The sequence below is a fragment of the Gorilla gorilla genome, chromosome 4 (genome assembly GCF_029281585.2).
Source record: "Gorilla gorilla gorilla isolate KB3781 chromosome 4, NHGRI_mGorGor1-v2.1_pri, whole genome shotgun sequence".
Lineage (NCBI taxonomy): Eukaryota > Metazoa > Chordata > Mammalia > Primates > Hominidae > Gorilla > Gorilla gorilla.
The window spans coordinates 19,646,512-19,674,461 of record NC_073228.2 but is presented as its reverse complement, the minus strand read 5'-3'; the positions used below and the strand labels follow the sequence as shown (position 1 = coordinate 19,674,461).

General features: G+C 45.1%; 1 long non-coding RNA gene across 1 annotated transcript; it reads right to left on the bottom strand.

Annotated features, from left to right (window-relative positions):
* Nucleotides 1–10,472: 10,472 nt before the first annotated feature.
* LOC129533900 (uncharacterized) lies at nt 10,473–27,198 on the bottom strand. The gene is made up of 4 exons (XR_008680295.2): nt 27,133–27,198; nt 15,342–15,442; nt 13,145–13,296; nt 10,473–10,667 (listed from the first exon to the last, which is right to left on the bottom strand). It is a non-coding gene; the product is annotated as an uncharacterized lncRNA (long non-coding RNA).
* Nucleotides 27,199–27,950: the final 752 nt, after the last annotated feature.

Sequence of the window (27,950 nt, the reverse complement as noted above, 5' to 3'; positions counted from 1 at the left end):
TAGGGACTGAAGGAATTACAGCTCTTATTACAAAAATATCCAACTTCCTTCTTTTTCTACTCAGTAACAACCACCAATCCAATTCAGGTAAATAAGAATGCACCACTGAGTCCGTGCACACTCCCATTAGGTGGGGCAGCCCACAGGCTGTGTCATGGATTCCAAGGACTGAACATATGTATGGCCATTGTCCTCCTCTTGCCAATTTCAAGGGTCCTTGGCAGAAGCCTTGGCCTTATCTGTGACTGCTCCCTCTCCAGCAACTCTCTGATCCACCTGCCACCAATCCAATTGTTCATTCCTCCATATACTCTTTTCTCTTCCTCCCCACTGCCAATTCCAAGGCAAAGCACCCTTCATCTTTCACCCAGAGATCCCAGCAATTTCTAGAGAAAGCTCTGGACCCTAATCTTTCGTCTCTCTCCTTCAATCCTTCCACCTCTTCCTGTTGGGGCTTCACTCCCCGGACACCACTCTCATCTTCCATATACCAAGGTCAAGAACTCTCCTGCCTTTCAAGTGCCTGATCCCCATCCCCTCTCTTGTGGACAGCCTGACTTTCTGCTTTCTGCAGTACGTAGGCACGTGCCTCCTCTCATCCCTCCTCTCTCACTGCATGCTTAGTGCCTTCAGACATGCAGAGTATCTCTCCAACCTCCTCCCATTCCTCCAATCCCAGTGCAAGCTCAGCGTCCCTCCTCCAAAGCCCTTCTTTAACTCTCCAAACCCCACTCATTTCACCCTTTGCTAAAATTCTATTGCAATTATGGTCATTCACACACAGCAGAACACTTATTGTTTAAATGCAGTATTGCCTTTCCACCCCCTGGTATCCTTAGATGAATGATGTTTTTATTTCCAGAGTTCTAAATTCAACCTTCCCTACCCCACCTCCTACTAGATACCTGGCTTACTTCCTCCTTCTGTTTTTTGTTTAAATATCACCTTCTTAGCCAATCTTCTTTGACCACCCTATTTAAAACTGCAGCCCCGCCACCATCCCCAAGTTCCTCCATCCCCCTCACCACCTAAGCAAGTCCCTGTTTTCATGGAGCTTACAGGAGCCGACATATTTGCCTGGGCAGAAAATATATTCACTTTACCACTTATTTCATTCACAGACAGTTCAATATCGAATCTGTTCTCAGTATTTTATTATGACTCCTTATCAGTGTCCTTGATCTTGACTTTAATCTCTAAGGACAAGAACCTTCTCTGTTTTGTTTTTCTAAAATGAACTTTGAAGTTTAGCATGATTTTAGATTTATAGAAAAGGTGTGAATTTGGTACAGAGAATTCCCATATATCCTACACCTAGTTCCCCTGTTGTCAATATCTTACACGAATATGGTATATTTGTCATAATTAATGAAACCAACATTGATACATTATTATTAAAGAAAGTTCATACATTATTAAGAGTCCCTTAGTTTTTTTCTTAATGTCCTTTTTCTATTCCAGGATCCCATCCCATCCAGGATACCACGTTACATTTACCTGTCATGTCTGCTTAGGCTCTTGTTGGCTGTGACAGTTTTCACACTTGTTTTTCATGACCTTCCTTGACAGTTTTGAGGAGTACTGGTCAAGTCTTTTGTACAGTGTCCCTCAATTTGGATGTGTCTGATGTCTTTCTGATTAGACAGGCGTAATGAATTTTGGGAGAGAAGATCTCGGAGGTAAAGTGCCACTCTTATCATCTCGTATCAATGGTGCAGATAAAACATGACATCACTGCTGATACTGACCTTGATCACCTGGCTGAACTGGTGTTTCTTGCTTTCTCCACTGAACATTACTTGATTTCCAGCATTTCCATACTGTACTCTCTGAAAGGATGTTACTAGATCCTGCTTCCTTGTGGGCAGAGTATCTACCTAAATTATTTTGAATTCTTCTGCATGGGAGATTTGTCTACTAGCTCTCATTTATTTATTGATCCAATCATTTCTTTATAGCAGTATGGACTCATGGGTATTTGTTTTATACTTTGGGTTATAATCTAGTTAACTTTATTTTCTTCTTCAAATTGTTCCAGCTTTGGCCATTGGGAGTTCTTTCCGTTGGTGCCAGTGTTCCTTTGACCCATCCCCATCATTGTGTCTGTTAGTTTTTGTAATTTTGTTTGCTTGTATTTTGAGCATTTCCTTACGTTCTGGCTCTACTGATGTTCCAGGCTTATCTTGGATATGTCCTGCCCTACCTCTAGAATCAGCAATTTCTTCAAGGAGCTCTAGTTCTTCTTACTGCAGAATAGTACTAGAAAACAAGATCTGGGCTCTCAGTGTGCTCATTGTGACTAGGGTGTGGTTAATTCTAAGCTCTTCCAGCTGACAAAGCAAGGAAAGGTATGTGCATATACTAGTCCATGTCTCTCCACACACATGTATTTACAAATGTTTCTATATGTAATCATCTGTATCTCTATTAAGCTAAACATAAACTTATACTGATATTTTTCCAACTCTAATCCATTACCACATAGATCATCCTAGACTCCTCCCATTGCTGAGCTTTAAAGTCCCACTCCCACAGTGAAAAACAAGCTTCCCACCATTCACCATCGATTTACAGGATTGTTCAATTGCAGTCTACGTGGATAGCAGTATCAGAATTGTTGACCCATACCCCCATGGAAAACAACCTTATCAGCTACAGTAGAGTGCTTGCGGGCATTTCCTTTGCATTTAGTCTTACCCCCGTCATTTCAAAGTTGCTTAGATCAGCACCTTTTCCCACCAACTCCTTCAGTTAGCTTGCTTCATACAACTATAATATATCTAGATTATTTTGTCACATTCTTCATTCCACTCTGTGATCTCCCAGTCTCCTAAACAATTTGTTAAATTGCATGCATTAAGATTCTCAATGTGCCATAAAGTTCTATTGGTTTTGACGAATGCATAGTGTCCTGTATCCACCATTACGGAAACAAACAGAATAATTCCATTGCCCTTAAAAAATCCCCTGCACAACACTTATTCAACCCCTTCCCTCCAGAACCTCTGGAAACCGCTGGTTTTTTTGCTGTCTATATTTTTGCCTTTTCCAGAATATCATATAAATAGAATCACACAGCATGTACCCGTTCAGACCAGTTCCTCTCACTTAGCAATATGTATTTAAGATTCATCCACGTTTTTGCGTGACTTGATAGCTCATGCCTTTGTGTCACTGAATAGTATTCCATCATATGTATGCATCAAAGTGTCCTGACCCATTTAGCTATTGAAACACATCATTGTTGCTTCTAGTTTTGGATAATTATGAATAAAGCTGCTATAAACACTCATGTGTAGAATTTTCTGTGGACTACAGTGTTCAAATGAGTGAGATAAATATCTGGGTGGGAGCATAGTTTCTGGATAGTAGAGAAAACTGATTAGCTTTGAAAGACTATTTGTTTTTTAGAAATTTTCAGTACTGAGACACATGCAGGTAAATATTTAATAAATAGCTTTTTAAATTTATTTATTTATTTATTTATTTATTTTTGAGACGGAGTCTTGCTTTGTCGCCCAGGCTGGAGTGCAGTGGCACGATCTCGGCTCACTGCAAGCTCCACCTCCCGGGTTCACGCCATTCTCCTGCCTCAGCCTCCCGAGTAGCTGGGACTACAGGCGCCCACTACCACGCCCGGCTAATTTTTTGTATTTTTAGTAGAGACGGGGTTTCACCGTGTTAGCCAGGATGGTCTCGATCTCCTGACCTCGTGATCCGCCCGCCTCGGCCTCCCAAAGTGCTGGGATTACAGGCGTGAGCCACCGCGCCCGGCCTGCTTTTTAAATTTATTAAGGACCTAACAGTCAGCTGCTTAGAAGCTCAGTTCCTGGGAGAGAAGTTTTTAGCTTTGAGTAAAGGAAGGGAACTTCCTGGCATATGTCAGCTCACTGCCAGAAACAGAGTCAGGTTGCCCCACCATTGAACTGTGGATCAGATGGCATGTCTTCTTCTGCACCTACTTGCCTTGCAGTTCAGCTATGCCTTGTGGTTTCTCAGATAATACATGTTAGAGGAATAATAATGACGATTACCACTAAGTTGTCACTTGATGTTGAATGTGTGGCCCAAGTGAAAACTACATTTTCTTCATTTGATCTATTTTCTTGTATTCCCACTTTTAGCCATTTTCCCAAATCCAAACAATCTGGCTGCCACACTCAGAGGGGGAAGAAGTCAACTTTTCCAGGAAAAAAAAGACATTTAGAGAGCCTGGGCCCATGTAGAGAATGTCAGACCTCTCCAGAAGGACATGGCCCTGCTCCTGTCCATGGGAGAACAAAGGATCCAGTATGTAATGGACCAAAAAGGATGCAGGCTGTGTCTATATTCTCTTGCTGACCTCTTCCAATTGAGGCCAAAACAGTGGGCTTTAGACTTGAACATCCATTAGACTCACCTAAAGGGCTTGTTAAAACCCGGACTCTTGGGACCCATCCCCTAGATGTCTTATTCACCCAAGAGTTTGCATTTACAACAAGTTCCCCAGTGACACAAATCCCACTGGTCTGCCCCATTCTTGGAGATCCACCTGCCTAGAGAACTAACTATCCTTCATACCTCCAAACCCATTGCCATCGCTAGATCTCCCCTCTACTCCTCATGTAAGAGACGAAGCTGAATGGAAGAGCTTGGGAAGGTGGATCTGAGATTTGGGGAAGAAGGGCCAAGGGGTCTAGGCACTGACTCTGGAAACGCAAGTTGTTCGCCACTCTGGAGATGCTCACTAGTGTGGAAATGCAGGCTTTTGGAGACGGAATGGGCTGTAATGGCCAAATTCCCTTTACCATAAAAAGAAAGAACATAAACCCAGAGGGTGGAAGCCATGCTCTCAAGGCCGCACAGCAAGCCTGGGCAGAGCCATAGTGACCTAGACCTTTTGACTCTTCCCATAATAGTAAAGCTACCCTTCCTTGTTCAAGGCAGCACAAGTATCTTCTGACTCAGAGTGAGGAGGGCAGGATCAAGCCCATTCCTGGAACGACAATATTTGAATTATCATCTCAAGGGGAAACGAACAAAGAATAGCAGCTCCCTCAATCCACTCCCTGCTAAACACACACACACACACACACACACACACACACACAGACACACACGGGTTCACAAAGGCCAGCTCTCCAAAGAGTCAGGGAGTAGGAAATGGGCAAGTGGGAAGATGAAAGCTCATTGTTTTTGCAGCAACACTAGTCAGAGTAATAATTCAATTTTGACCACACAGAATAAACAGTTCCAAGCATCTAGAAGATGAGACTGCTGAAATTCTCAGCTGAAAACCCAAGGGGACAGAAAAACCAGAGCTGTACTTTCAGTTCCTCCCCCAAAATAAAAGGACTCCAGCCAGCCACATCTCGCCCTTAGAACCCTGGAAACAGGTGAGCGATTCATGACATTTGTTTAAGATGAATCAATTCCCAGCACCATGTAGGGAGCCTGGGTCTCAGAGTGACCCAAAAGGAGGGGTGCAAGACAAGCACAGGAAGGGGGATGGGAGAGAAGAGTCTTTGTCTGCTTTTCCTGAGATTTTAAATATTATTAGATAATTTCTTTCAAATTTCTAATAAGCAGGTTGAAGTTTAAATTACAAGATCTCTAACAGAGTCAGGATCCAAATGGCACAGGAGCCGGCAGACAACAATTGCTGGGGCCGGTTGGGTTTCGGGTTTGCTCTTTGCGAAGACAAAGCTCCTATTGAGTGGTGGAGAGGAGAGCTGGGGAAAAGAGAGAGGGCTGTGGAGGGTTTTCATTACCTCGATCATCATCCCCATCGTGAGGGGAGGATGTAGAAGGAAGAAAGAAAATCTGGACCTGGCCAATGCACTGCTGAAATGACAGCTTGGAATGAATCACACACCTGATATCTGTGGCTCCTCCAGGGCAGAGTGTGGACATGAGACAAAGAGGAGGAAAGAAGGAAGGAAGCTGAAGCTCTAGCCCTACACGCTCATGCATCCAGCAAAAATAAAAAAGCAAAAACATCAGAGCAGAGGATGGGTTCTTGGTAGGTGGTCCAGGGCTAGAAAGGTGATCTAATAGTTTTCTGTTTTTTCTTGAGATGCCTTGTAAACATTAGATTAGGAATCTCAACACTCAAGGGAACTTTATAGTTGAAAACCAACAGCCACTTCCCGATAGAAGGTGAAGAAGAGATGGCAGAGATCAAGAGATACAATACCTCTCCCTCTATGTGTAGGCTAACAACGGAGATCACGGGTCTCTGGGGCATTGCCACAAACCCAATCTTGTTTGTTCCTCTTCCTCTCCTTCCCTCATTTCTTTTCTCTCTGTCATTATTAATGTCAGAGTCAAGTGCCCTCTTTGAAAAAAGCAAGTCTCCATCTGAATGGAGTTGGGGCCAGGTTCACAGAAGTTATTTCTTATTGGAATGTTCTCCCTGGCAGGTGCTTCTCATCTGCTAACCCCTGTGTCTTCCCTTCTACTGCACTGGCATTAGGAATTAGCATCTCCATTCAGATATGGCCAAATAGCATCTGAGAGGTGAAGCCAGTAGCTCTCAAACTGGGCTGCAAAAAAGTTGTTTTTGTTTTTGGATGCCCATTCTCTACACTCCAGGGATTCTGATATAATTGGTCTATGTTTTTAAAATTCACCCCAAGTGACCCTTACATGTCACCAGAACTGAGACCCCTTATGTTAAGAATTATCCAAGGAGTGGTTCTCAAACACCTGGAAGGCTCATGAAACGTAGATTTCTGGACGCAGCTGCAGAGTGGCTGATTCAGTGAGTCTAAAGGTGGGTCACACAGTTTACATTTTCAGCAAGCTCTCAGGTGATACTCAGGTGGCTCCCAGGGACCACACTGTTAGAACCACTGACCCCAAAGCATATATGTTGTAATTGGTAAATAAGATGCAATGTGGGCCTCCCTGCCTCGAAGTCTGCACCCCAAGCATGTTTGTATTTCCCTTTTATTTTTATTTATTTATTTAGAGATGGAGTTTCGCTCTTGTTGCCCAAGCTGGAGTGCACTGGCATGATCTCCACTCACTGCAATGTCTGCCTCCTGGATTCAAGCAATTCTCCTGCCTCAGCCTCCCATGTAGGGGATTACAGGCATGGGCCACCACACCTGGAAAATTTTGTTTGTTTGTTTGTTTTTGTTTTTTTGTTTTTGTATTTTTAGTAGAAATGGGGTTTCACCATGTTAGCCAAGCTGGTCTCGAACTCCTGAACTCAGGTGATCACCTGCCTCGGCCTCCCAAAGTGTTGAGATTACAGGTGTGAGCCACCACATTTGGCCTATTTTTATTTGTTTATTTTTTGAGACAAAGTTTCACTCCTGTTGTCCAGGCTGGAGTGCAATGGCACAATCCCGGCTCACTGCAACCTCTGCCTCCTGGGTTCAAGTGATTCTCCTGCCTCAGCCTCCCGAGTAGCTGGGATTACAGGCACCTGCCACCATGCCCTACTAACTTTTTATACTTTTAGTAGAGACGGGGTTTCACCATGTTGGCCAGGCCGGTCTCAAACTCCTGACTTTCAGGTGATACACCAGCCTCGGCCTCCCAAAGTGCTGGGATTACAGGCGGGAGCCACCACACTGGGCCTGTATCTCCCTTTTAAAGTAGTCTATTGGACCAAAAGAATCTCTAGACACAATGACTACTGTGGAGCAGCTGTAGAATCTCTTTCCTGAGAGATGTGTCAGATAGCATGGGAGAGAATATTCCAGGGCATTGCTGCTCAACGGGCGCTCTGTGGACCAGGAGTATTGGCATCACCTGGAAACTCATTAGAGGTGGAGTCTCTCAAGCCCCACCCCAGAGCCAGGACTGGAATCTACATTTTTACAAGGTTTCCAGGGGATTTTATACACATGAAAGTTTAAGCAATGCTGTTCTAGGAGAGCTGAGAAACACCATGATTGGACGATGGAGAGATTAGGGGTGTGTGCCCAGCACACCTACAGGAGGTAGGGGGCAGCTCATCTAGGTCCTCCTAAACCCTGGCAAATACTGGCAGCATCAGGAAGGGTGTTCAAAGAGGGCACTCGACCATGATGATAATGACAAAGAGAAAAGAAATAAGGGAGGAAGAGGGAGAGAAACGAGATCCAGGTGGCAATGCCCCAGGGAGTTCAGGTCTAACGACTGAATTCAATGATGTCTAGAGTGTGTTCAGCCCTGGCACTGCCACTCAGCCCAAAAGCAGAGGAAGGAGGGGAAAGTTGTGGGCTGGGCTCTGAGCAACCCATGTTGCTGTCACTTAAGCCTCACCAGATCCCTATCAGGGATGGCCATGCCTGGTGTATTAGTCTGTTCCCACATTGCTATAAGGAAATACCTGATACTGGGTAATTTATAAAGAGAAGAGGTTTAATTGGCCCACAGTTCAACAGGCAGTGCAGGAAGCATGATGCTGGCATCTGCTTGGCTTCAGGGGTGGCCTCAGGAAACTTATGATTATGGTGGAAAGGAAAGGGGGAGCAAACATTTGATATGGCCAGAGCAGGAGGAAGACAGAGCAAGGAGGGAGGTGCTACACATTTTTAAACAACCAGATCATACAAAAACTCACTCAATATCACTAGAACAGCACCACAGGCATGGTGCTAAACCATTCATGAGAACTCCACCCCCACGATCCAATTACCTCCCACCAGGCCCCACCTCCAACAATGGGGATTACAATTTAACATGTGATTTGGGCAGGGACACAGATCCAAACCATATCACCTGGTTTCCAAGGAGAAGTCAAGATAAGGAAGCTCAGAGGACCTGTGCAGGTCTCACAATTACTCAAAAAACAAAAACAAAAAAACCCAGGGGATTTCTTATCCAGGTCTGGGAAGCCAAAGCTCACATTCTCCTCACCACAAAATGTTAGGGATAGGTTCATGGGAGATGATTACAGGAGCACCGTAATTTGGGAGTTTCAGAGGATTCCCAAATTCTGTCTTGTCTTTTGCACAACAGAGTAACGAAGCCACTCTGAATGGATGTGGGAGACAGAGCTTTGGGATTACATACAGGGGCTCTGGACTCTAGTCGCCTGAATTGAAGCCCTGTCTCAACTCTTTGCTAGCTTCAGGCTCCCGTCTATAAATTCTCTTTGTCTCCGCTTCCTTGCCTGCAGAAGATGGAGAAGAAACTGATATCCACCTCACTGAAATTTTCCAAGAATTAAATCAGATAAAACTTTCAAAGTTCTAAGCCCTGTGCCTGGTACATAATAAATACCCGGTCTTTTTGGAAGAAGTACCAGTCCCTAGTCTTGGTCCGGTCAAATAATCTCTCTAATTGCTGCTCTGGAAAGGAGCATTTTAATTCCACAGTGGGACAATGTGGAGAAGTGGAATGCTATGGGAAATGTGGGTACAAAATGGGAGGCGAAGGGCGGATGAAGCCCAGTTATTTATGTGATTGCAGGATGTTTGCAAAGACACACTCAAAATGCACACAAGTTGGCGTTTCCCCACAAGTGATGGCAGTGAGCCTGGGAAGGGTAATGTCGACATCAGAACCATCTGGCTGTGCCTGCAAATTCAGAAGCCAATCACCATTCCCACCCTCTGAACTCTCACCACCTCAGTCCTACATTTTTATACCAGAGACCCTGAGACCCCTGGAAGGGGAAATAGTCTCTGTCCCATTTGCTGCCCATAAATAATACCCTGCAAGAGTGCTCACTTTAGTACCTTATCTTGCTTTGCAGTTACCTCAAGTGCAAAAGACAGGCTTGGAGAAGAGAAGCACGAGCTGAAAACCTGCAAACTTCTGTGCTCCCCTGGGCTCAAAGGTCTACAGAAGGAAGATTTGTTTTTAAAATACTTCCCTGTTCAGGAAGGGTAGTAATTGTGATCATCAGAGGCACCTTGGTGTGTCCTAGGCTTTCATTCCTGGGGTTCACAGGAATCCACGTAGAGTTCCCCTTCCTGCTCAACTGCTGCCCTCAAGAGCCAGCTAGCCTTGCTCAGGTCATTGCAAAACCTGATAAACTAGGTGCCATTATTATTACTATTTACAGGTGAGAAAACTGAGTCTTAAAGAGTTTCGCCTATGTGCTCAAGGTGGTACCTATAGTAAGTGATTGAGGACCAGGAAGCATGGACCTCCAGAGCCTGGGTTTTAGCTGCCAGGCCAACCTTCATCCATGGCGGTGCAGGGGGACTATCATTGAGGTGGGGACTCACCAGACCTGTGTGGACATCTTGGTTTTGATGTTCACCTTTCTTCTGATACCACTGTCCCCATTTTTCTCTGGAAGACCCAGTATCAGTCTTGCCCTGGAGGGCACCTGACTCATGCCTGGCCAGTCAGCACATCCCTCAGGCTGTAGGGATTGGTTCATGAATGGGCACATGGCTAGAGAGGTGGCTCCTTCTGCTGGACATGGGGCTGTGAGCCCAGGAGCCCGGAGGGAGAACGTGCTTGAGAATTAAACCAATGCCGAGAAGAGCAAAACCCAGAGATGTTGTGTCAGGTAGGAAGGCCATGCTAAGCTGAGGTTACAAATAAACACAATTATTGTTGTTATTTATTATTGTGTAGCTTAACATAATAAAGGTTTATTTCCCCCTCACGTAAAGTCCAATGTGGGTCAGATGATTTTCCAAGGCAACTGTCTTCTTCTAGTCCATAACTTGGGGGTTCAGGTGCTCTCCATCCTGTAATGGGGCCATCTCAACATGTGGCTTTCAGAGTTCCTGAAGTAGGAAATAGAGACATAATACACTTATTTTATTGGTTAGAAGTTGTCATGTGACTCACCTAAACTCAAAGGGGCAGGGAAATATGGCTGTCCAATGTGGCGCAGAAGGTAAGAACTACTCGAGAATGAACCCCAAAAGTCTCCACCACAGATGGAGGGAAATAAAGTAGTTTAAATGATTCAACATGATTTAGATCTCTGGATCAAGCTGTGCCTGAAGGAGTTGCAGTAGTTCTTAAATGAGCCAATAGATTTCTTTTTTTAAAGTCTAGTTTAAGTTTAGCTTTTTTCTCACTTGCAATTGAACAAATCCCACTTGACAGGAACATACCTAGACCTCACTCTCTGGCTGGCTCCAGCGCCTCCCTCCTCCCAGTCGAAACACCACCCACTATGGGCTTCTGCCCTTCCACTCACTAAGGAGAACTGCAACACACATAAGCTTAAATGTTCTAGATTTTCCTAGGAACTGTCTTTTCAGCCACTGTGAAGGCCAAATGGTACGTGAGAGAGGAAGTCACTTAGGAGAAAATAAAAGTCAATGCTAAAAATAACCTTCCATCTTGCAAATGAATGGGGTTCCCCTGAAGGAAAGATAGGACTTCTGTAGAACGCCATAAAGTTAGCTTTCTGAGATCCTTTGGAGAAAGTGGCCACATCTGTCCTTAGATTGGCAGCAGCAGCAAGAGTTGGCTTGACCTCCTAGGGACTTTGCTTGAAGACTCTGGCTGGAGAGAGGAGATCTGGGTTCTGGTTTAATCTTTGCCATTGACCAACTGGCTAACCTTGAGCAAGTCATTTATCCTCTCTGGGCCTCAGTTTCCTCATCTGTAAAGTGAGTATGTTAAAGTAGCCAGGGTCTAATTTCCCTGTCTCCCTTATGCCCTAGATTTCTATAAGATCCCACCTCCACCTGCAGGTGCTCAGAATGTGGCTCAGCAATTGTCCTGCTGGTCACAACCAGCAGGAGTGAGTGTGCTTGTTGAAACCCCTCCCAGAACTTCCCATGAAGAGTGGCTGCACACTCTGTGTACTAGCTGGGTAGACCACTGCCAAAATCATATTCGAAGAACATTGGACTGGGAGCCAGGAGACCTAAGTTCACATTACTACTTGTTTCATTGCCTTTGACAAGTCCTTTAAATCTCTCTAGACTTAAGTTTCTCCATCTTTCATGTTGGAATGGTGATTTGTGCTTCCATCAGAAGATCAAACAACCTTCTAGAGGCTGCTTTGAGCTTAGAGTCATGTGACAATGGTTTGAGTTATCACTCTGACATCTTCTAGCTATGAGACCTTGAGCAAGTTGTAATCTCCCCACACCTTAAGGTCTGTAAATAAAAATAGCAACCATTAACTTAATTGAGGGCTTTCTCTGTGTTTCCCTACAACCTCATGAGGTAGGTACTATTATCAACTCTATGTTTCAATGTCCTTTAACCTCTCTAAGCTGCAGAGTCACAGAGCAGGTGGCAGACCCATATTCCAATCCAGAGCTGTCTGGCCCTAGTCCCTATTCCACACCACCCTCCCTGCTTCCCTGACATGGACAGTGAATGAGGATGGGTATAGGGAAGCCCCAAATGCTACAGAGGTGTCTCATTCAGGTCTGTATCATCCTTCCTCCCTAGAAACATAATTAAAATGTAGTATAGTCTCAGAGGCCTTGTGATGAATGAGTGATTAACGGGTGCTTAGATGGATAACAAAATAGATAAGTTATAAATGGAAAACAATATGGCACTATGTAGATGCCCAAATGTATGTGTTGACCCAGGTACCATCACAGTCATTCCATGGGAGTAACAGGGATATGGTGATCAGGTACGCTTGGGGTTGGGATATGGAAGCGGCCATGTTGAAGGGGCCCAGACTACCACACACCAGAGGGGCTGGGGTTTCTTCCTCTATTCCTCCACCAGTGGCCCAGAAGGTCCAGACATGTGCCCACGGTAAGAAAGTCATCTAATTAGAGCTCTGATGCTAAATCGCATGAGGGCCTTCCCTGGAGCTCAGGATAGAGGGCTGGGAATGACGCAAGCAGAGCTGGAGAAAAAGGGCTGCCCACCCATCACTCAGCCGTCTGGGTCCCATGCCTGAAGTGAAGGGGACTCCTCAGATCTTTCATGAAATGTCAGCAGCCAAAACAATGTCTTCCTTGTCTTCCTTCTTGTTTTTTCACTCCTTCTGCATGCCCCTGTGGCCCAGGAATATATAGATCCATCCACCCAATTTTGAGTACCTGCTATGTGCCAGACACTGCTCAAAGGGTTTGGGATATCCTTAAATAAAAACACCCAAAAATCCCTGCCCGGGTTCACCTTGTGTCTGATCACAAGAGCAAACCCTGCCCAACCACTGCCAGAATTGGTATCATGGGGAGTCCTCTGCACTGACCATCTGATTATCTTGTCCTGAACAAAGGGTCAGAGCTATGTTTAAATGCTGGGATGGGTCCTACAATGAACTCACATCTCTGGAGAAGACCTTCAACATTGGAGAACAAGCTGGTGCCTTCTTCTAAAAGAAAGGCAAAGGTCTTGGACTTCGTAGTTCCTTGCAAATCCCAGTCTAAGCCATTCAGCAGCAGGAAACGTGTACCTGGAGAGGTCTCCTGCATGGGTCTGCAAAAAGAAGTAGGCAGGTCGATAGCCACCAGTTATCCAAATGAATTCACTCAGTGATAATGCTGGGCACTGATTAAGTGTATGGCCCCTTGCTAGATCCTGAGACAGCCACTGAAGAAATGAGAGGCAGTTCCTACCCTCCATGAACTTCCAAATGAGCTGACAATTGGATGGGCTGAAGAGGTTAGGAAATCTGTTTGGTTAGGGGTAAATAGAGGGATAGGATAGGCAGAGGGAAAAACCAGGACCAGGTTGGATGTAATACTGAGAACATGCACAGCCCAGATATAGCAGCAGGGAGCTTATATTAATTCACTCACTCATTCATCTATTCAGTCAATAAATATTTGTTCCATACCTCTTCTATCCCACTCTGCTAAGCTCTACAAATAACTTGGTGAGCACATCCACATCATTTCTTTTCTAAGCTGATGGTCCCAGTGGGAGAGACAGGCATTCATCAAATAATCACACATTATTTCTTTGAAGGAAAAATACAAGACATATCAAAAGAACTATGTATGTTGTTGTGTGTGTATGCATGCATGCACACATGTGGTGGTTAGAGGCTGGTGGTAAGGAGACAGTTTCTGCAAAGGGAACAACTTTTGCAAGATGTCCTGAGATAGGTAGGGATCTAGTCCAGTAGATGGGCTGAAGAGAAGCAAACTAGAGGTGAGAGCAGGAATCAGCAAAGCCCAGGCTGATGGTACAGGTCAAGTTGAAGGTTTTGCTCTCATCCTAAGGAAAGGGCAGCCAACAAAAGGTTTATGCAGCAAACAACTAGGCTGTGATTTGTGCTGGAGAGAAGATGTCATGCTGAGGAGTTAGGAGATGAATTCACACTTCCTTCATTTTATGAAGAATTTACAAAACCTTTGAGCCAAAAAAGTTCATTTTCTGTTCTCTCAGAGGCAGTATAGCAAAATGGTTATGAATCCAGGATTTTAGGGTGAAGATTTCAATCCTACTTTGGATAATTAATAATAAATTACTTCTAAGCCCCATGTTTCTCATAGGGCTTTTGTGAGCATTTAAATGCAAACGTATGTAAATGTGAGCAGTATCTCTAGCACTTATAAGCACCCAACAATTTACAACTATTTTTCTTGGTTCTCCTTGCACCTTGAGTAAAGAGATGCTGAGCTGCATCATAAGTTTCAGTAGGGTTTGACCACTCTTAGGACCATCTTTCACTGAGGGACCTTTGGCCGATTGCTTTCTTGCTGAAGTTTAAATGTTTCCAGTTTCTTTTTGAGAACAGCTGGTCCCAATCTACTAAATAACCCCTTTGCACACTTGAAGACCATTATTAAGATTCCCTTTGGCCATAAACATACGAAGAAGTGTTTAACATATGAAAAAAATGTTTAACCTCACCAGTAATCAAAGAAATTCAAATCAAAACAACAAAATGCAATTTTTGCCTATCAATTTGGTAACTTTTTAAAATGATAGTGCACAGTGCTGGTGAGAGTAGGGTAAGGTGGCAATTTCGTACATTGCTGGTGGGAACATAAATTGGTACAATCTTTCTGGAAAGCAATTTGGCAATATGTTATCAAGACCCTGAAAATTGTCCTTACCCTTTAACCCAGTAATTCCACTTCTGGGAATCTATCTCAAGGAAATAATCAAAGAATCAGACAATTCTGTTCATGCTGTTTGATATAGCAAACAATATTTTGAATTAGGAATAACCAAAAACTACCTAGAAGTCAAATGGTGTCGTGACATATATTATGGTGTCATGGCATATATTAAAAAGTTATTAAAAGTCATATTAACAAGGAATTTTCAAGGACATTTAAAATGGTCACCAAAAACTGTAAAACACAAACATATAGAAGATACAAAACTAAACACAGTAGGATTTTAATTATGTAATTATATATACTTATATTTTTATATGTGCATAGAAACAGCTACATGCAAACACAGCAAAATATTGACAGTTCTTACTAGAGGGTGATAGAATTAGGGGTGGCTCTTTATTTTCTACTTTACAATTATATAACCAAAAAACTTGTTTAAGAGCTCACATGGCCTTATGTATTTTTCTAAGTAGTTCATCATGGTCCCTCTTCTGCCATAGCATCTTGCCCAGAATCGAAACAGCGGACTTTCAGTGGTTACAATTTACCTGGAAAGGGCCAGATAGCAGATATTTTAGGCTTTGCAGATCATACAGTCTTTGTTGCAACTTCTCAGCTCTACTGTTGTATGGCAAAACCAGCCATAGATAATATGGAAACAAATGGGCATGGCTGTGTTCTAATAGAATTATATAGATAAAATTATGTATAGAATTATATAGATATAATTATATATAGAATTATATAGATATAATAATTATATATAGAATTATATAGATATAATTATATATAAAATATATAGAATTATATAGATATAGTTATATATATTTATATATATAATTCTATATATATATGCAGCAAGTGAGTTTTAGCCCATGGCCTTAGTTTGCCGACACCTGGTCTAGATGATTTGAATCTCTCCTGACCCAAATTATGTATAGTCTCAAACAAGTATAGTTGGGGAAACTTCTAGAAGGGTGGGGTGAAGTAAGGTTCTTGTCTCCATATTCCTAGTGAGTCAATCCTTCTGAAATGTATTGAGAAGCAGTCAGCCAGGGCACTTCTCCCAGGCTGTGTTTATTCGCCTGTTTGGTTTTTTTTTTTTTCTTTCTTTTTGTTTTTATTATTTCAATAGTTTTGGGGATATAGGTGGCTTTTGGTTACACGGACAAGTTCTTTAGTGGTGATTTCTGAGATTTTAGTGCACCCATCATCCAAGCAGTGTACCCAACATGCGGTATTTTATCCCTAACCCCCTCCCAACCTTATCCCCACCCAAGTCCCCAAAGTCCATGATATCACTCATGCCTTTGCATCCTCATAGCTTAGGTCCCACTTATAAATGAGAACGTACAATATTTGGTTTTCCATTCCTGAGTTACTTCACATAGAATAATGGCCTCCGACTCTATCCAAGTTGCTGCAAAAGACATTATTTCATTCCCGTGTGCCTAAGATAAGAGGATCTTTGGGTCCAGGAGTTCTGGGCTGACCAGACATCTGCACTAAATTCACCATCAACATGATCAATATAGTGACCTCCTGAGAGCAGGAGGCCACCAGGTTGCCTCAGGAGGGGTGAACCGGCCCCGGTCGGAAACCAAACAGGCCCAAACTCCCAGGCTGATCAGTATTCGCCTCTTTGCATGGGTCTTCCCTCTTCTTGCTCATCAGTGCCCCCTCCAAGTCCTTCCTTTGCCACCACCCACTGCAGCCCTTATCCCATCTGGCGTAATAGGAGGTGAAGAAAGCCAAACACCGCAGTGATGACTGAAAGGGGCTGCAGAGACTTGGAACAGTTGGTGGCTAGTTTGAGATATCCCCTCTCTACCAACAGTATGGTAAATGCACCTGATAGCAATAACTTAAGCATACCCTGAGAACAAGGCTGTATGGCCGATGCATCTGACTGTGTTTTCAGAGTTCCAAGCTAAGGAATCTGGGAGGAGCCAATGCAGAGATTCGTTTTTTATCTATGAGGAACATCTGAATGCCCAGCCCTTCCTGCAGAACATGGGCCATGCAGGGATCGAGGCCCTTTGTTTGGGGGGGGGGGGGGGTTTCAGTAAATGTTGCCAGGTGGAGACTGTCAGGGAAAGGGTGCTAAGTGAAAATGTTACATAAACTGCACGTTCTTTGCAAGCAGCTCCTGCCCAGCCCACCACCACTGGACTCTCTTCCCTGTATGTAAGTCCCTAGCCCATGTCTCATCTGCTGGTTCTGGGTCTCGTCTCCAGCCTCTTCAACCTGGTGCCATCCCCACTGGAGTTGACAGGGGTTCAGCACAATACCAACAATGAGGTTTCCAGATTCCTGGGTTTGTGGCTCCATCTTCCTTCTGGCCACTGTGTTCCAGAGGAGGAGAAGGAGAGAGACAAAGGATGAACTGTAAGTGTGCTGCATCCCAGGCATTGCTCCGAGGGGTCCATAAGATGGTTTTTTGGTGGGGAAAGTTTTATATTAGAGAGACAAATAGAACCCTCACAGCAAGGACGCATCATAAACTTATGTAAACATATAAGTATATGTGTATGATACAAAGTTTTGAAAGTTCTCTTGTTGAGAGTGGAGTCTTATATCACTCACTTTAATATATGCACAGGTCGGCCAGGCACGGTGGCTCACACCTGTAATCCTAGCACTTTGGGAGGCCGAGGTGGGCAGATCACGAGGTCAGGAGACCGAGACCATCCCGGCTCATACAGTGAAACCCCGTCTCTACTAAAATTACAAAAAAATTAGCCTGGCATGGTGGCGGGCGCCTGTAGTCCCACCTACTCGGGAGGCTGAGGCAGGAGAATGGCGTGAACCCGGGAGGTGGAGCTTGCAGTGAGTGAAGATTGCGCCACTGCACTCCAGCCTGGGCGGCAGAGTGAGACTCTATCTTAAAAAAAAAATATATATATATATATGTGTGTGTGTGTGTGTATATATATGTGTGTGTGTATATATATATGTATATGTGTGTATATATATATATATATGCACAGGTCATTACCCAGTATAGGTAGGGAGCCTTTCTACCTTCTCCACCTTTCCTTTCCTGCTCCAATTCTTTTTGTATGTTTCCAGTAGAGTCCCCTTGTTTAAACCATTTTAGACATTGAGGCCTTGTCCAGGAGGCAGAAATGACATCTCAGAGCAGCCCACATATCAGGTGGTGAGTGAGGGAGTTATAGGATGACAGTGGCATTCCAAAGGCGTCTACTTCCTTGTCACTTTTCCCTACAAACACCTCAAATACAAAGTTGAGAACCACCAAGTGAAAATGGCCCACGTGGCAAGACAAGTCACTCATCCAGGGGTCCTCCCAATGACCTCTTCTGGCTTTTGGGTTTGATTCCCCTGACTGGTTTGATCTTACTATCATACTTTCTATTGCACCCAAGAGGCAGGCGCTGGCATTATTCAACTTTCCTTAGAGACCCAGCCATCCTGTTAGTTAAACAGTGATGAGGAAAGAGAAGAGAACAAGGAGACTTTGCATTTTAAAAATTAAAAGCTCCAATAGGTCATTTTGCTTAAAAGGAAATCTCTCGGCCGGGCGCAGTGGCTCACGCCTGTAATCCCAGCACTTTGGGAGGCTGAGGTGGGCGGATCACGAGGTCAGGAGATCGAGACCATCCTGGCTAACATGGTGAAACCCCATCTCTACTAAAAATACAAAAAATTAGCCAGGCGTGGTGGCGGGCGCCTGTAGTCCCAGCTACTCGGGAGGCTGAGGCAGGAGAATGGCGTGAACCTGGGAGGCGGACCTTGCAGTGAGCCAAGATAGCGCCACTGTACTCGGGCCTGGGCGAAAGAGCGAGACTCCGTCTCAAAAAAAAAAAAAAGGAAAGCTCTCTCACACCATAACCAAGGCAGAAAACATTTGTACCCAACGCTCACATCCACCTACAATCTCTGTTAGGCGGTTGCACTGTGACTTACTTTTCTGCTCAATATTGACTTCAGTGGATATCTTACTCTAATTTCCTCTGCATAGAAATGTTTGGTGATTGTCTTGCTGGAGGAAGGGTACGTTGAGAGCCCATTGTGAATCTCACTATCCCATACCATCTTTTTATGAAATCTTGTTCAATAAACAATCATTAGGGGCAACATGGTGGACAGGAAGGCCATAGGATTAGAAGTCATTCATGCTCCCACATGGTAGGCATTTTCTCTGTAGAAGACAAGACTCAGTTTGAAAAGCATTTCTGTCACTCCCCAACTATGTGGATTACTTCATCTCTCCAGGCTTATCTTTCTTCTATTTGAAGGAAGAAAGGATGGCCAGGCGCAGTGGCTCATGCCTGTAATCCCAGCACTTTGGGAGGCTGAGGTGGGCAGATTACCTGAGGTCAGGAGTTCGAGACCAGCCTGACTGACATGGTGAAACCCCATCTCTACTAAAAATAAATAAATTAGCCGGGTTTTGTGGCAGATGTCTGTAATCCCAGCTACTCAGGAGGCTGAGGCAGGAGAATCGTTTGAACCTGGGAGGCAGAGGTTGCAGTGAGCCGAGATCACACCAATGCACTCCAGCCTAGGTGACAGAGTGAGACTCTGTCTCAAAAAATAAAAAAGAGAAAGGAACAGGGTGGGAGTGGGAGGCATATATATGATCTCCATCATGCAGGGCTGTGAAGCTGGAACAGGGGCTATGTGATCACCTGGCACAGGGAAGGTGCTTAGAACATTCCATCCACACTTCATTCTTGAAGCAAGAAACCATGCTAATAGCTCTCAGAGTTGCAGAGAAGGATGTTACCCAGCCCTGTCCCCCAAGTGCTGAGTCTTCAGGGAAAACATTTGTGTACACAGGTAATTCAGAATATTGGGCACGTTGTGAAAGGTGCTGCCAGAACAAAGAGGAAGAAATTCATCCAAACAGCCAGTATTAGTAAAGGCTTCAGGGAGGAGGTGGCATTTAAGCTGAGCCTTGAAGGACAAGGATGGAGAAATAGCCAGGGCTTCCGGGAGGGAACCATGAGAGCACAGGCTGAAGACAGGAGGGGACAAGCATTTCAGGAAATGATGAAGCATTAAGGACAGTCAGGTGCAGACAGAGCCCAGAGTGAGTGAGGCTTAAAGAACTGAAGGAGGCCAGATCATGACAGAGCCACAGATGCAGTGCTGAGATTACATGGTTTCTTTTTTGTTTTGTTTTGTTTTGACTCAGAGTCTCGTTCTGTCGCCCAGGCAGGAGTGGTGCAACCATAGCTCACTGCAGCCTCCACCTCCTGGGCTCAAGCCATCCTCCTGCCTCAGCCTTCTGAGTATCTAGGAGTATAGGCATGTACCAACATGCCGGGATAAGCTTTCATATTTTTACAGAGACAGAGGTCTCACTATATTGCCCAGGCTGGTCTCAAACTCCTGGCCTCAAACTATCCTCCTGCCTCAGCCTCCCAAATCACTGAGATTACAAACATGAGCAAGATTACATGTTATCATGGGGGAGGGGCGCATAAGATTCTCAGACCAGGAAATTACATAATCAGAACATCATTTTAACACAGTGAATGCACATCTCTGTCTGCCCAGGATAATCCGCTGGCATAATTATCAATGGAACCCCCATTCACTCATAAAAGCACTTTCCTTTAGATGAAGAATTACATGATCACTCTCAGTTTAGATCACCCTGCTGTCCATGGGACACAGAAACCAGGGGCAAAAGGAGCCTGGACCAGAGAGCCATTCAGAGGCCATATCAACTATCCAAGCAGGAGGTAGGGACTTCCAAAGGCAGAGGACTCATGGGAAGGCAAAGTACTAGATCAAAGGACCAATTTGAAGGCAGATTCAACAAGACCGATTGATTACCAGACGAGTGATGGAGAAAGAAATAAGCAGACCCACTAGATGACTGACAGTTTAGTATCAGATATGGGGACTGGACAGGCTGAGCAGGACATTCTTGTGTAAGAGGGCAAGGAGCTGGCAATGAAAATCTGGAGCACAGAAGAGGCCAGAGCTGGAGATGTGGATTTGGCAGATGGCAGAATCCTGGGGACAATCATGGCTGAAGAGGGAGGGTGTGAGACCACCCAGGGAGAGGGTCAAAAAGATGACAGTGGGGGTACACTGAGATGATACTGAGACTTGTGCAAAAGAAAAGAAGATTCAGGGAGAAACAGGCTCATGGACACCTGTGGAGAAGAAGGTTTGGGGATGACTGCCAGGATCAACAGAGCCAGACGCTCCTGCAGGAATGAGTAGGTTGGAAGAGGACGATGGGAAAGACCTTCAAAAGTTCCATTGCACCAGAACAGTGGGGCAGAGGCAAATTCAGTGGGTTGAAGAGGGAGTGGGAGGTAAGGAAGTGGTGTCAATAAGTACAGATGATTCTTTGGATAAATCTGTTAGTGAAAAGAAGGAAAGAGATGAGACTGTGGTTTGAGGGAATAATTTTTTTAAAAAAGAGGGGGGCAGGGACGCATTTGGGAAGTTAAATGTGGAAGTTGAACATATTTGAACACCAAGAGGAAGACAGTGGCAAGAAGAGGGGGTGTGAAGGTGCCAGAGATAACCGTTTGGAATAAGGTAGGAACAGATGGTTTCTGCTCCAGTGGAGAGGCCATCCTTAGACAAGACGTAGGACTCTGGAAGGAAGCGAGGCTGCACTCGGAGGGAGTGAATGCTGCAGGTGGTGGTGCCTATAGTAGTAGTATTATAACATCATTAGTAGTAACAATGAATGGTTAATCTTACTTTTTGTTTACATGCAAGTTCTCTGCATTGTTTAATCCTCACAACAGCCCCATTTTATATGTGAGAAAACTGAGCCCAAGAGAGGTTAATTAAGTTGCTCATAAACCACTATAAAAATGCCTGAAGGTGGATTGAAATCCAGGTCTTTCCAATGGCATAGCCAGACTTGTGGGCCACTTGGAGTCAGTATAGACCAATGGCTCAGTCCTCTCAGTGAGCTGGAGGTGAAGTCATCTTCTGTGAATGATGGGGGTGGATGTGGAGGCCTGAGGAAGGAGAAGAGTCGAAACAGCTGCTGGGAAGAATGCAGTAGGGATGAGCCAGAGAAAAGAGAGAGCACGGACAGCTTCCCAGGGGCACTGATAGTAGATTCCATCTTGTTCTTATCACCCTCATTCCCAGCCCCATTTCCTACCAGGGGCATGCACCCCATACTCTTCTCATTTATTTTGTGTCTTCTCTCCTCTAATCCCTCCATCAAAGGAAATAAGAGCCATGTGCTCAAGTGGAATGGGTCAGATTCTTCCCACTGCTGGAGGACTTGGTGATGGCCAGTGGGTAGAGCTGGGGAGGTGGTCCTCAGAGCCTTTGTCCCACCAAGAACACCCTTGGCCTAAAAGGCTTAGGGAAGCAAGGCATTCACCAGGCAACAGGGATTGCAGATGGAGTGTCTGGGAACTGTGCCTCTGTGTTTACAGGGCCAGAGTTGCTGTTTCTGACTTAGCCTCCCAAGTTGCCTGGGCCCAGCCAATAGCAGAAGAGAGCTGGAGCCAAAGCACTTGTCCCAGGTGAACCAGCCATCTTCTATTCCATTAACAAGCCTGTCCATTCCGTGCGACCTCTTTCTACCAGAGATCTATTAATTTTAGCTAACAATCAGTGAAGAGGACACCATTTGATCCCAGAGCTTAAACCCATACTTCTTATTCACTGGTTTGACCACTTTGAAAATAGTAGCAGGATCAAATAGGCTGAGCCTCCCTCTTTGGACAGAACTTCATTGAATTGTAAATGGAAGGTGTTAGCCTTGGAGACAAGCTTAAAGATATGGTATTACTGCTTGTTGGATGTGGACCACCACTTATAAAAACCTACTAAGCCACTGGTCAAATTGATAAAATCCATACAGGACCAGAATCTAGAAAACATGGGGCTCAACTCAAATTTCCATAAAAGTGGCCAACAGGACCAGGGAATCGGCATTGAATTCTCAATGTGTGCTGACTTTCAGCCTCCAAATGTCATGGTCAACACATGGGGTCTCAGGATAGGACATCTGTGGGCTGGCAGGTTCCAGAAGCGTTTATTGGAATTTTCTTGGGACTCTTTTCCACAGTGCTAGAAACTCAATTGTAAGAAAGTAATCACAATGAATTCTTAATAATTGAGAAAAAGCACGGGGAAAATGATCACATCTGTTCAGACTAAAATGGAATCGTTTCAGGGAATGCAAGCCGGCAACGCTCAATCTACATTTAAGGCGACTGTATTTGTAAGATTGGGGACAAGGAAGAGGGGAGAAGCAGCTCTTGAGAGAGAGAGTCCTAAATCTGTATATTCAGAATCCATGGGTGAATGTTTGGGAAGCAGTGATTTGTGTGTGTATGTGCGGGTGTGTGTGTGTGTGTGTATACATATGCACACATGTAAGCACACACATTCTCACACACTCGAACCCACAGACACTCCAGGTTTCTGAAGAGCTGTACACCATTACCCAGTTTGAGTTGAAATGAACCCCGTTCCTCCCTGTAGCCCCTGTTTTGAGTTGTATTCTCCTATCATGGGCAGGAGAGTCTCCTGCAAACCCTGGCCACGGCATCCTCAGTCCAACTCTCCAACAGATTACCATCTTTCCCTTAAGTTGCCCTGAAAAGCAGCCCAGGGGCAACAAATCCCTCCCTCTTCCACCAGTTCCAACATTTCTCTAATGAATGCAGGAGAAAATTAATTACAGAGAGATTTTCAAGACCTCGGCATCTAATGACCAGCCCCAGCGCCCCCTCTCTCCAGTTCCTCATTGGCCCTGCCCAGCCCTGCCCTCCTTCCCTCCACCCTCCCCTCCCCTCCCTTCCCAGAACCCAGGAACAATACCGCAGGCTAATTAGGCAGGGAAAGAGTTTCTTGGCAAAAGGGGCTGAGTGCTAGGTCACTACCTTGAACAACCCAGAAGAAAAACAAAACAGCATTAAAAGAAAAAGAAAGGGAGGGGGACCTGTTAATCCCAAGTGCATTTCCGCCAAATATTCTCCTTTTCAAGTGTTTTCTTCCTGGTAAACAAAGTTCTGTGGCTGGCTTTGGAGATTTTAGGACGCGGTTGCTTAGTAATATTGGGGAAAACACGAAGTCCCCACCTCAGCCCCATTTTGTGCCTCCTCTCCCTCGGTCACTGCACTGAGGGGTGGTGACACATTCCCACATTGCAAGGGACAGCCCATTTGTGAAGAAGAGCTGAGCTTTCTTTTCTTTTCTTCTTTTCATGTCTCACAGCTTCCCGAAGCCCAGCAAAGAAGAGAGATTTCTGCTCCCAAGTTTGGTGAATCTAGACCAGCGCTGTCCAGCAGAACTCGCTGTGATGATGGAACTGTCCTATATCTGTGCTGTCCAATATGGTGGTCACCAGCCACACGGGGCCACTGGGCACTTGAAATATGGTTTGCACAAATGAGCAACTGAGTGTTAAATGTTATCTCATGTTGATTAATGGAAATTGAAATAGCCACAGAGAGCTTGTGGCTTGGAGAGCCACAGCTCCTGTCAAAACCTCTGTGGGCTGAGGGCAACCAAGGGCACAGTAGTAGCATCTGGGTGGCTCAGTGACATTTATGAGGGACAGAGGATGGGATGGTATAAGGAGCACAAACAAAGGTCCTGATTTCACTACAGCCCTATCTTCTCTTTTCTGTGCCCTTGGGCATCACTTAAATTGATCCTCAGTCCCCTCTTCTGTAACGTTAGAGACAATCACAAGAGTGCACTTCACAGTTGTTTTGAGGCAAGGGCAATGGATGCCGAGTCCCCTAGTGACCCCTTCCACCAGAGAATAACAAATACAGGCAGACCTGGTGCTCTGCCTTCCTGCCTACTCTCCAGTCTCATCTCCTGCTCTTCCTTGGCTGGCGTTTTTTGCTCCCAGAATTCCATGCACTTTCAACTTTGGTATCTTTGCCTATGTCATGCCTTCTGCCTGGAATCCCTGCCCTTCTGGTTGCCTTGCCTTGGCCAAGAAAATTCCTGATCAATCTCAAGGGACCTAAAGAATAGGGAATCTTCTGAGCTCTGAGCTAGAAAGCCTGTTTCCCCTCTCCTGTCATCCCATCTTCCTCCTCCTGTCATCCCATCTTCCCCTCTCCTGTCATCCCATCTTCCCCCCTCCTGTCATCCCATCTTCCCCTCTCCTGTCATCCCATCTTCCCCTCTCCTGTCATCCCATCTTCCCCTCTCCTGTCATCCCATCTTCCCCTCTCCTGTCATCTCATCTTCCCCCTCTCCTGTCATCCCATCTTCCTCCTCCTGTCGTCCCATCTTCCCCTCTGCAGTCATCCCATCTTCACCCCTCCTATCATCCCATCTTCCCCCTTCCTATCATCCCATCTTCCCCCTCTCCTGTCATCCCATCTTCCCCCTCTCCAGTCATCCCATCTTCCCCCTCTCCTGTCATCCCATCTTCCCCTCTCTTGTTATCCCATGTTCCCCTCTCGTCATCTCTCTTTTTTTCTCTCTTTCTCTCCCCTTCTCTTTCCATTATGGCTGCCACTAGCTGCACATGGCAACTGAGCATTTGAAGTGTCGCTGGTACAACCGAGCACTGAATTTTTCATTTGAGTTTACTTCATTGAAGTTGAAATAGCCACATATGGCAAGCTCTTGCTTGCTCACTTCCTCGCTCTCTTGCACGCACACACACCCCACGTGCTGTAGCTGGGCTACACACTCCTCTCCAACCCCATCCCTCTGAACATGTGTGCCCCTGAACTTACCTACAATCTAGTATTGAAGCAACCTCTTAATAAATCTACCATCCCATGAGAAAGCGAGCAATTAGAAAAGACACAGCCTGTGTTCCACTCTGTTTTGTTTTGTTTTTCATCTATGTCCCAGGATTCAGTACAGCACCCAGTACATAGTAATTTCTCAATGAATATTTCCCATCCATGAAACAGAAATTGTTCATCAGTCTACAACCTATATCATGGGTTAGCAAACTACGGCCCACAGGCCAAATCCAGCCCACCGCCCACTTTTGCATGGCCCTCTAACTAAAAAGCGTTCTTTTATTTTAAAATGATTATATAAGTACCTCCCTAATAGCCTTAACTTTGCCTCTTGGCCTACAAAGCCTAGGATTTTTTTGCTTCCTGGCCCTTTAAGAAAAAGTTTGCCAATCTCTGGTCTGGATCCCAAGAACAGCTGCTAATAGGGCTTGGTGTAGCCTGTGGTTAGAGAAAGGGATAAACGAGGTCTGGGGAGGGGTGTGGAGAGAAGGGCCCCCACCTGGGACAGTCCTAGCAAAGCTGAGCCCACAGGTACCTGGCTAAGTCTGCAAGAGCTGGTCCTCAGGGACACTGCCAGCCAGGGTAGCACAGACAGGCATACCTCGTGCTTCCTCCTCCCTCTCGAGCCATGGCAAATGGAAGATGGGATTTTTCTGGATTGTGTTTTGTGGTTTGACTGCGTAAAGTAGCAGTTTCCATTCAAAACAAAGCCCCTAAGCATATTTTTAACAGCAATGGCAAGGTCTTCCAAAGAGACATGCATAGGGGCTTGGAAGCAATCTGGCAGGCAGGAAGCAGTCTGTCCTTCCCTTTCCTGCTAAAACATGAACCGAGGTTTCTAAGAACCAAAGCAAAGATTGCTCCAGGCCCTGACAACACCACATCAAGGTGAGCAACAAGATCCTGAAAGGTTACCCCATCTCTGTCCTATGCTTCTCAATACCCTCTATACCTGGCCCGTGTCTTCCTAATCTCCACCCCAGAAACAAATCGTCAATCATCTCTCCAAACATCACAAGCATCTGGGAATGTCTCCTGCCCCACTCACTTCCCTGCTGGGTTCACCCTTCCAAACAGAGAGGGGCTGAGCACACCCAATGTGCTAAATATTTCCCTGCTGCAGAATCTATTTTGCTGCTGTGGCTGCTGCTTGGCAGCAAAGAGACAGGAAGCTATTTAGATATATTATCTTCCTTTTCAGGAAGTTGAGAGGAACTTTTCTATTGCAGTTCACACAAACATTCCGTCTAATGGTCATTTAGTCATGCCGGCTCATTAGGTCACCAGTGAGGAATGCCCAGGCTGATTAAACATCATTCCAGCTTCTCTACTCGCTGCCCCGGGTCCCGGGAAGAAAACAGAGCTTCCACGGCCTGGTGGTGACCAAGACAAGGAGCCCATCCTGAAAGCCACAGGGGCTCACTGCCAACCTCACAGCCCCTCCCCAGCTCCCACACGGAGCACTTCTTACTTCTAACGGGGGGCTGATGGCTTTATAAAGAAATGTGTATGGGACTGAGTAGGAAGGTGGGCCCCATGAATACCTCTGGTCAGATAATGCTGTCCTTTAAGGGAGATCAAAGCGGGCCCTTGGCAGAAGGCCCTGAGAATGCTGTTACCAAAAAATGCAAGACAGACCCATGATGAGGTCACAGAGATGAATTGATAGCTGGAACACAAGCTTGCGCAGAATGTAACAACTAACTATGAGTGAGTGGTGGTTATGCACTAGACATATTCCAAGTATTTTATGTGTATTCACTCATTTAAGGCTTGAACAACTCAACGAGGTAGGAATCATGAGGAAATTGGCCCAGAAAGTCAAATACAGTATTTCTGCTTAAGGTTGCACACACAGTGGATCTAGCCTGTGCTCTGCATTAGGACTTTCTGCAGTGATACACATGTCCCATGTCTATGCTTTCCAGTGGGGTCACCACTGCCACATGTGGCTATTAAGTCCTTGAAAAGTCACTGGTGTAACTGAGGAAGTGAATTTTAAATTTTATTTAACTATAATATATTTAAATTTACATGGTGCCTGTGGCTAGTTGTTACCATATTAGACCCCCTGGATCTAGGCGGTCTGGCTCCAGAATCCACACCCTTAAACCTTGGACTGTCCTGCCTTTCAAATCAACTAAGAGAATCAACTACTTACTGGGAGAATAATTAAACTCTAAAGGTGGAGTTTAGGTAGAGTTTCACCAATATCTTAGAGGACAAGAACATGTGAGAAATTAGACTAGGAAAGAGAGAGAAAAGCTAGCTTAAATTAAATGGTAGGCATTCAGGGCAGGTGTTTGGGAGGGTATATCTATAAAAGGAAGAAGGTAAAATACCAACATGGCTTGTCAAGAGA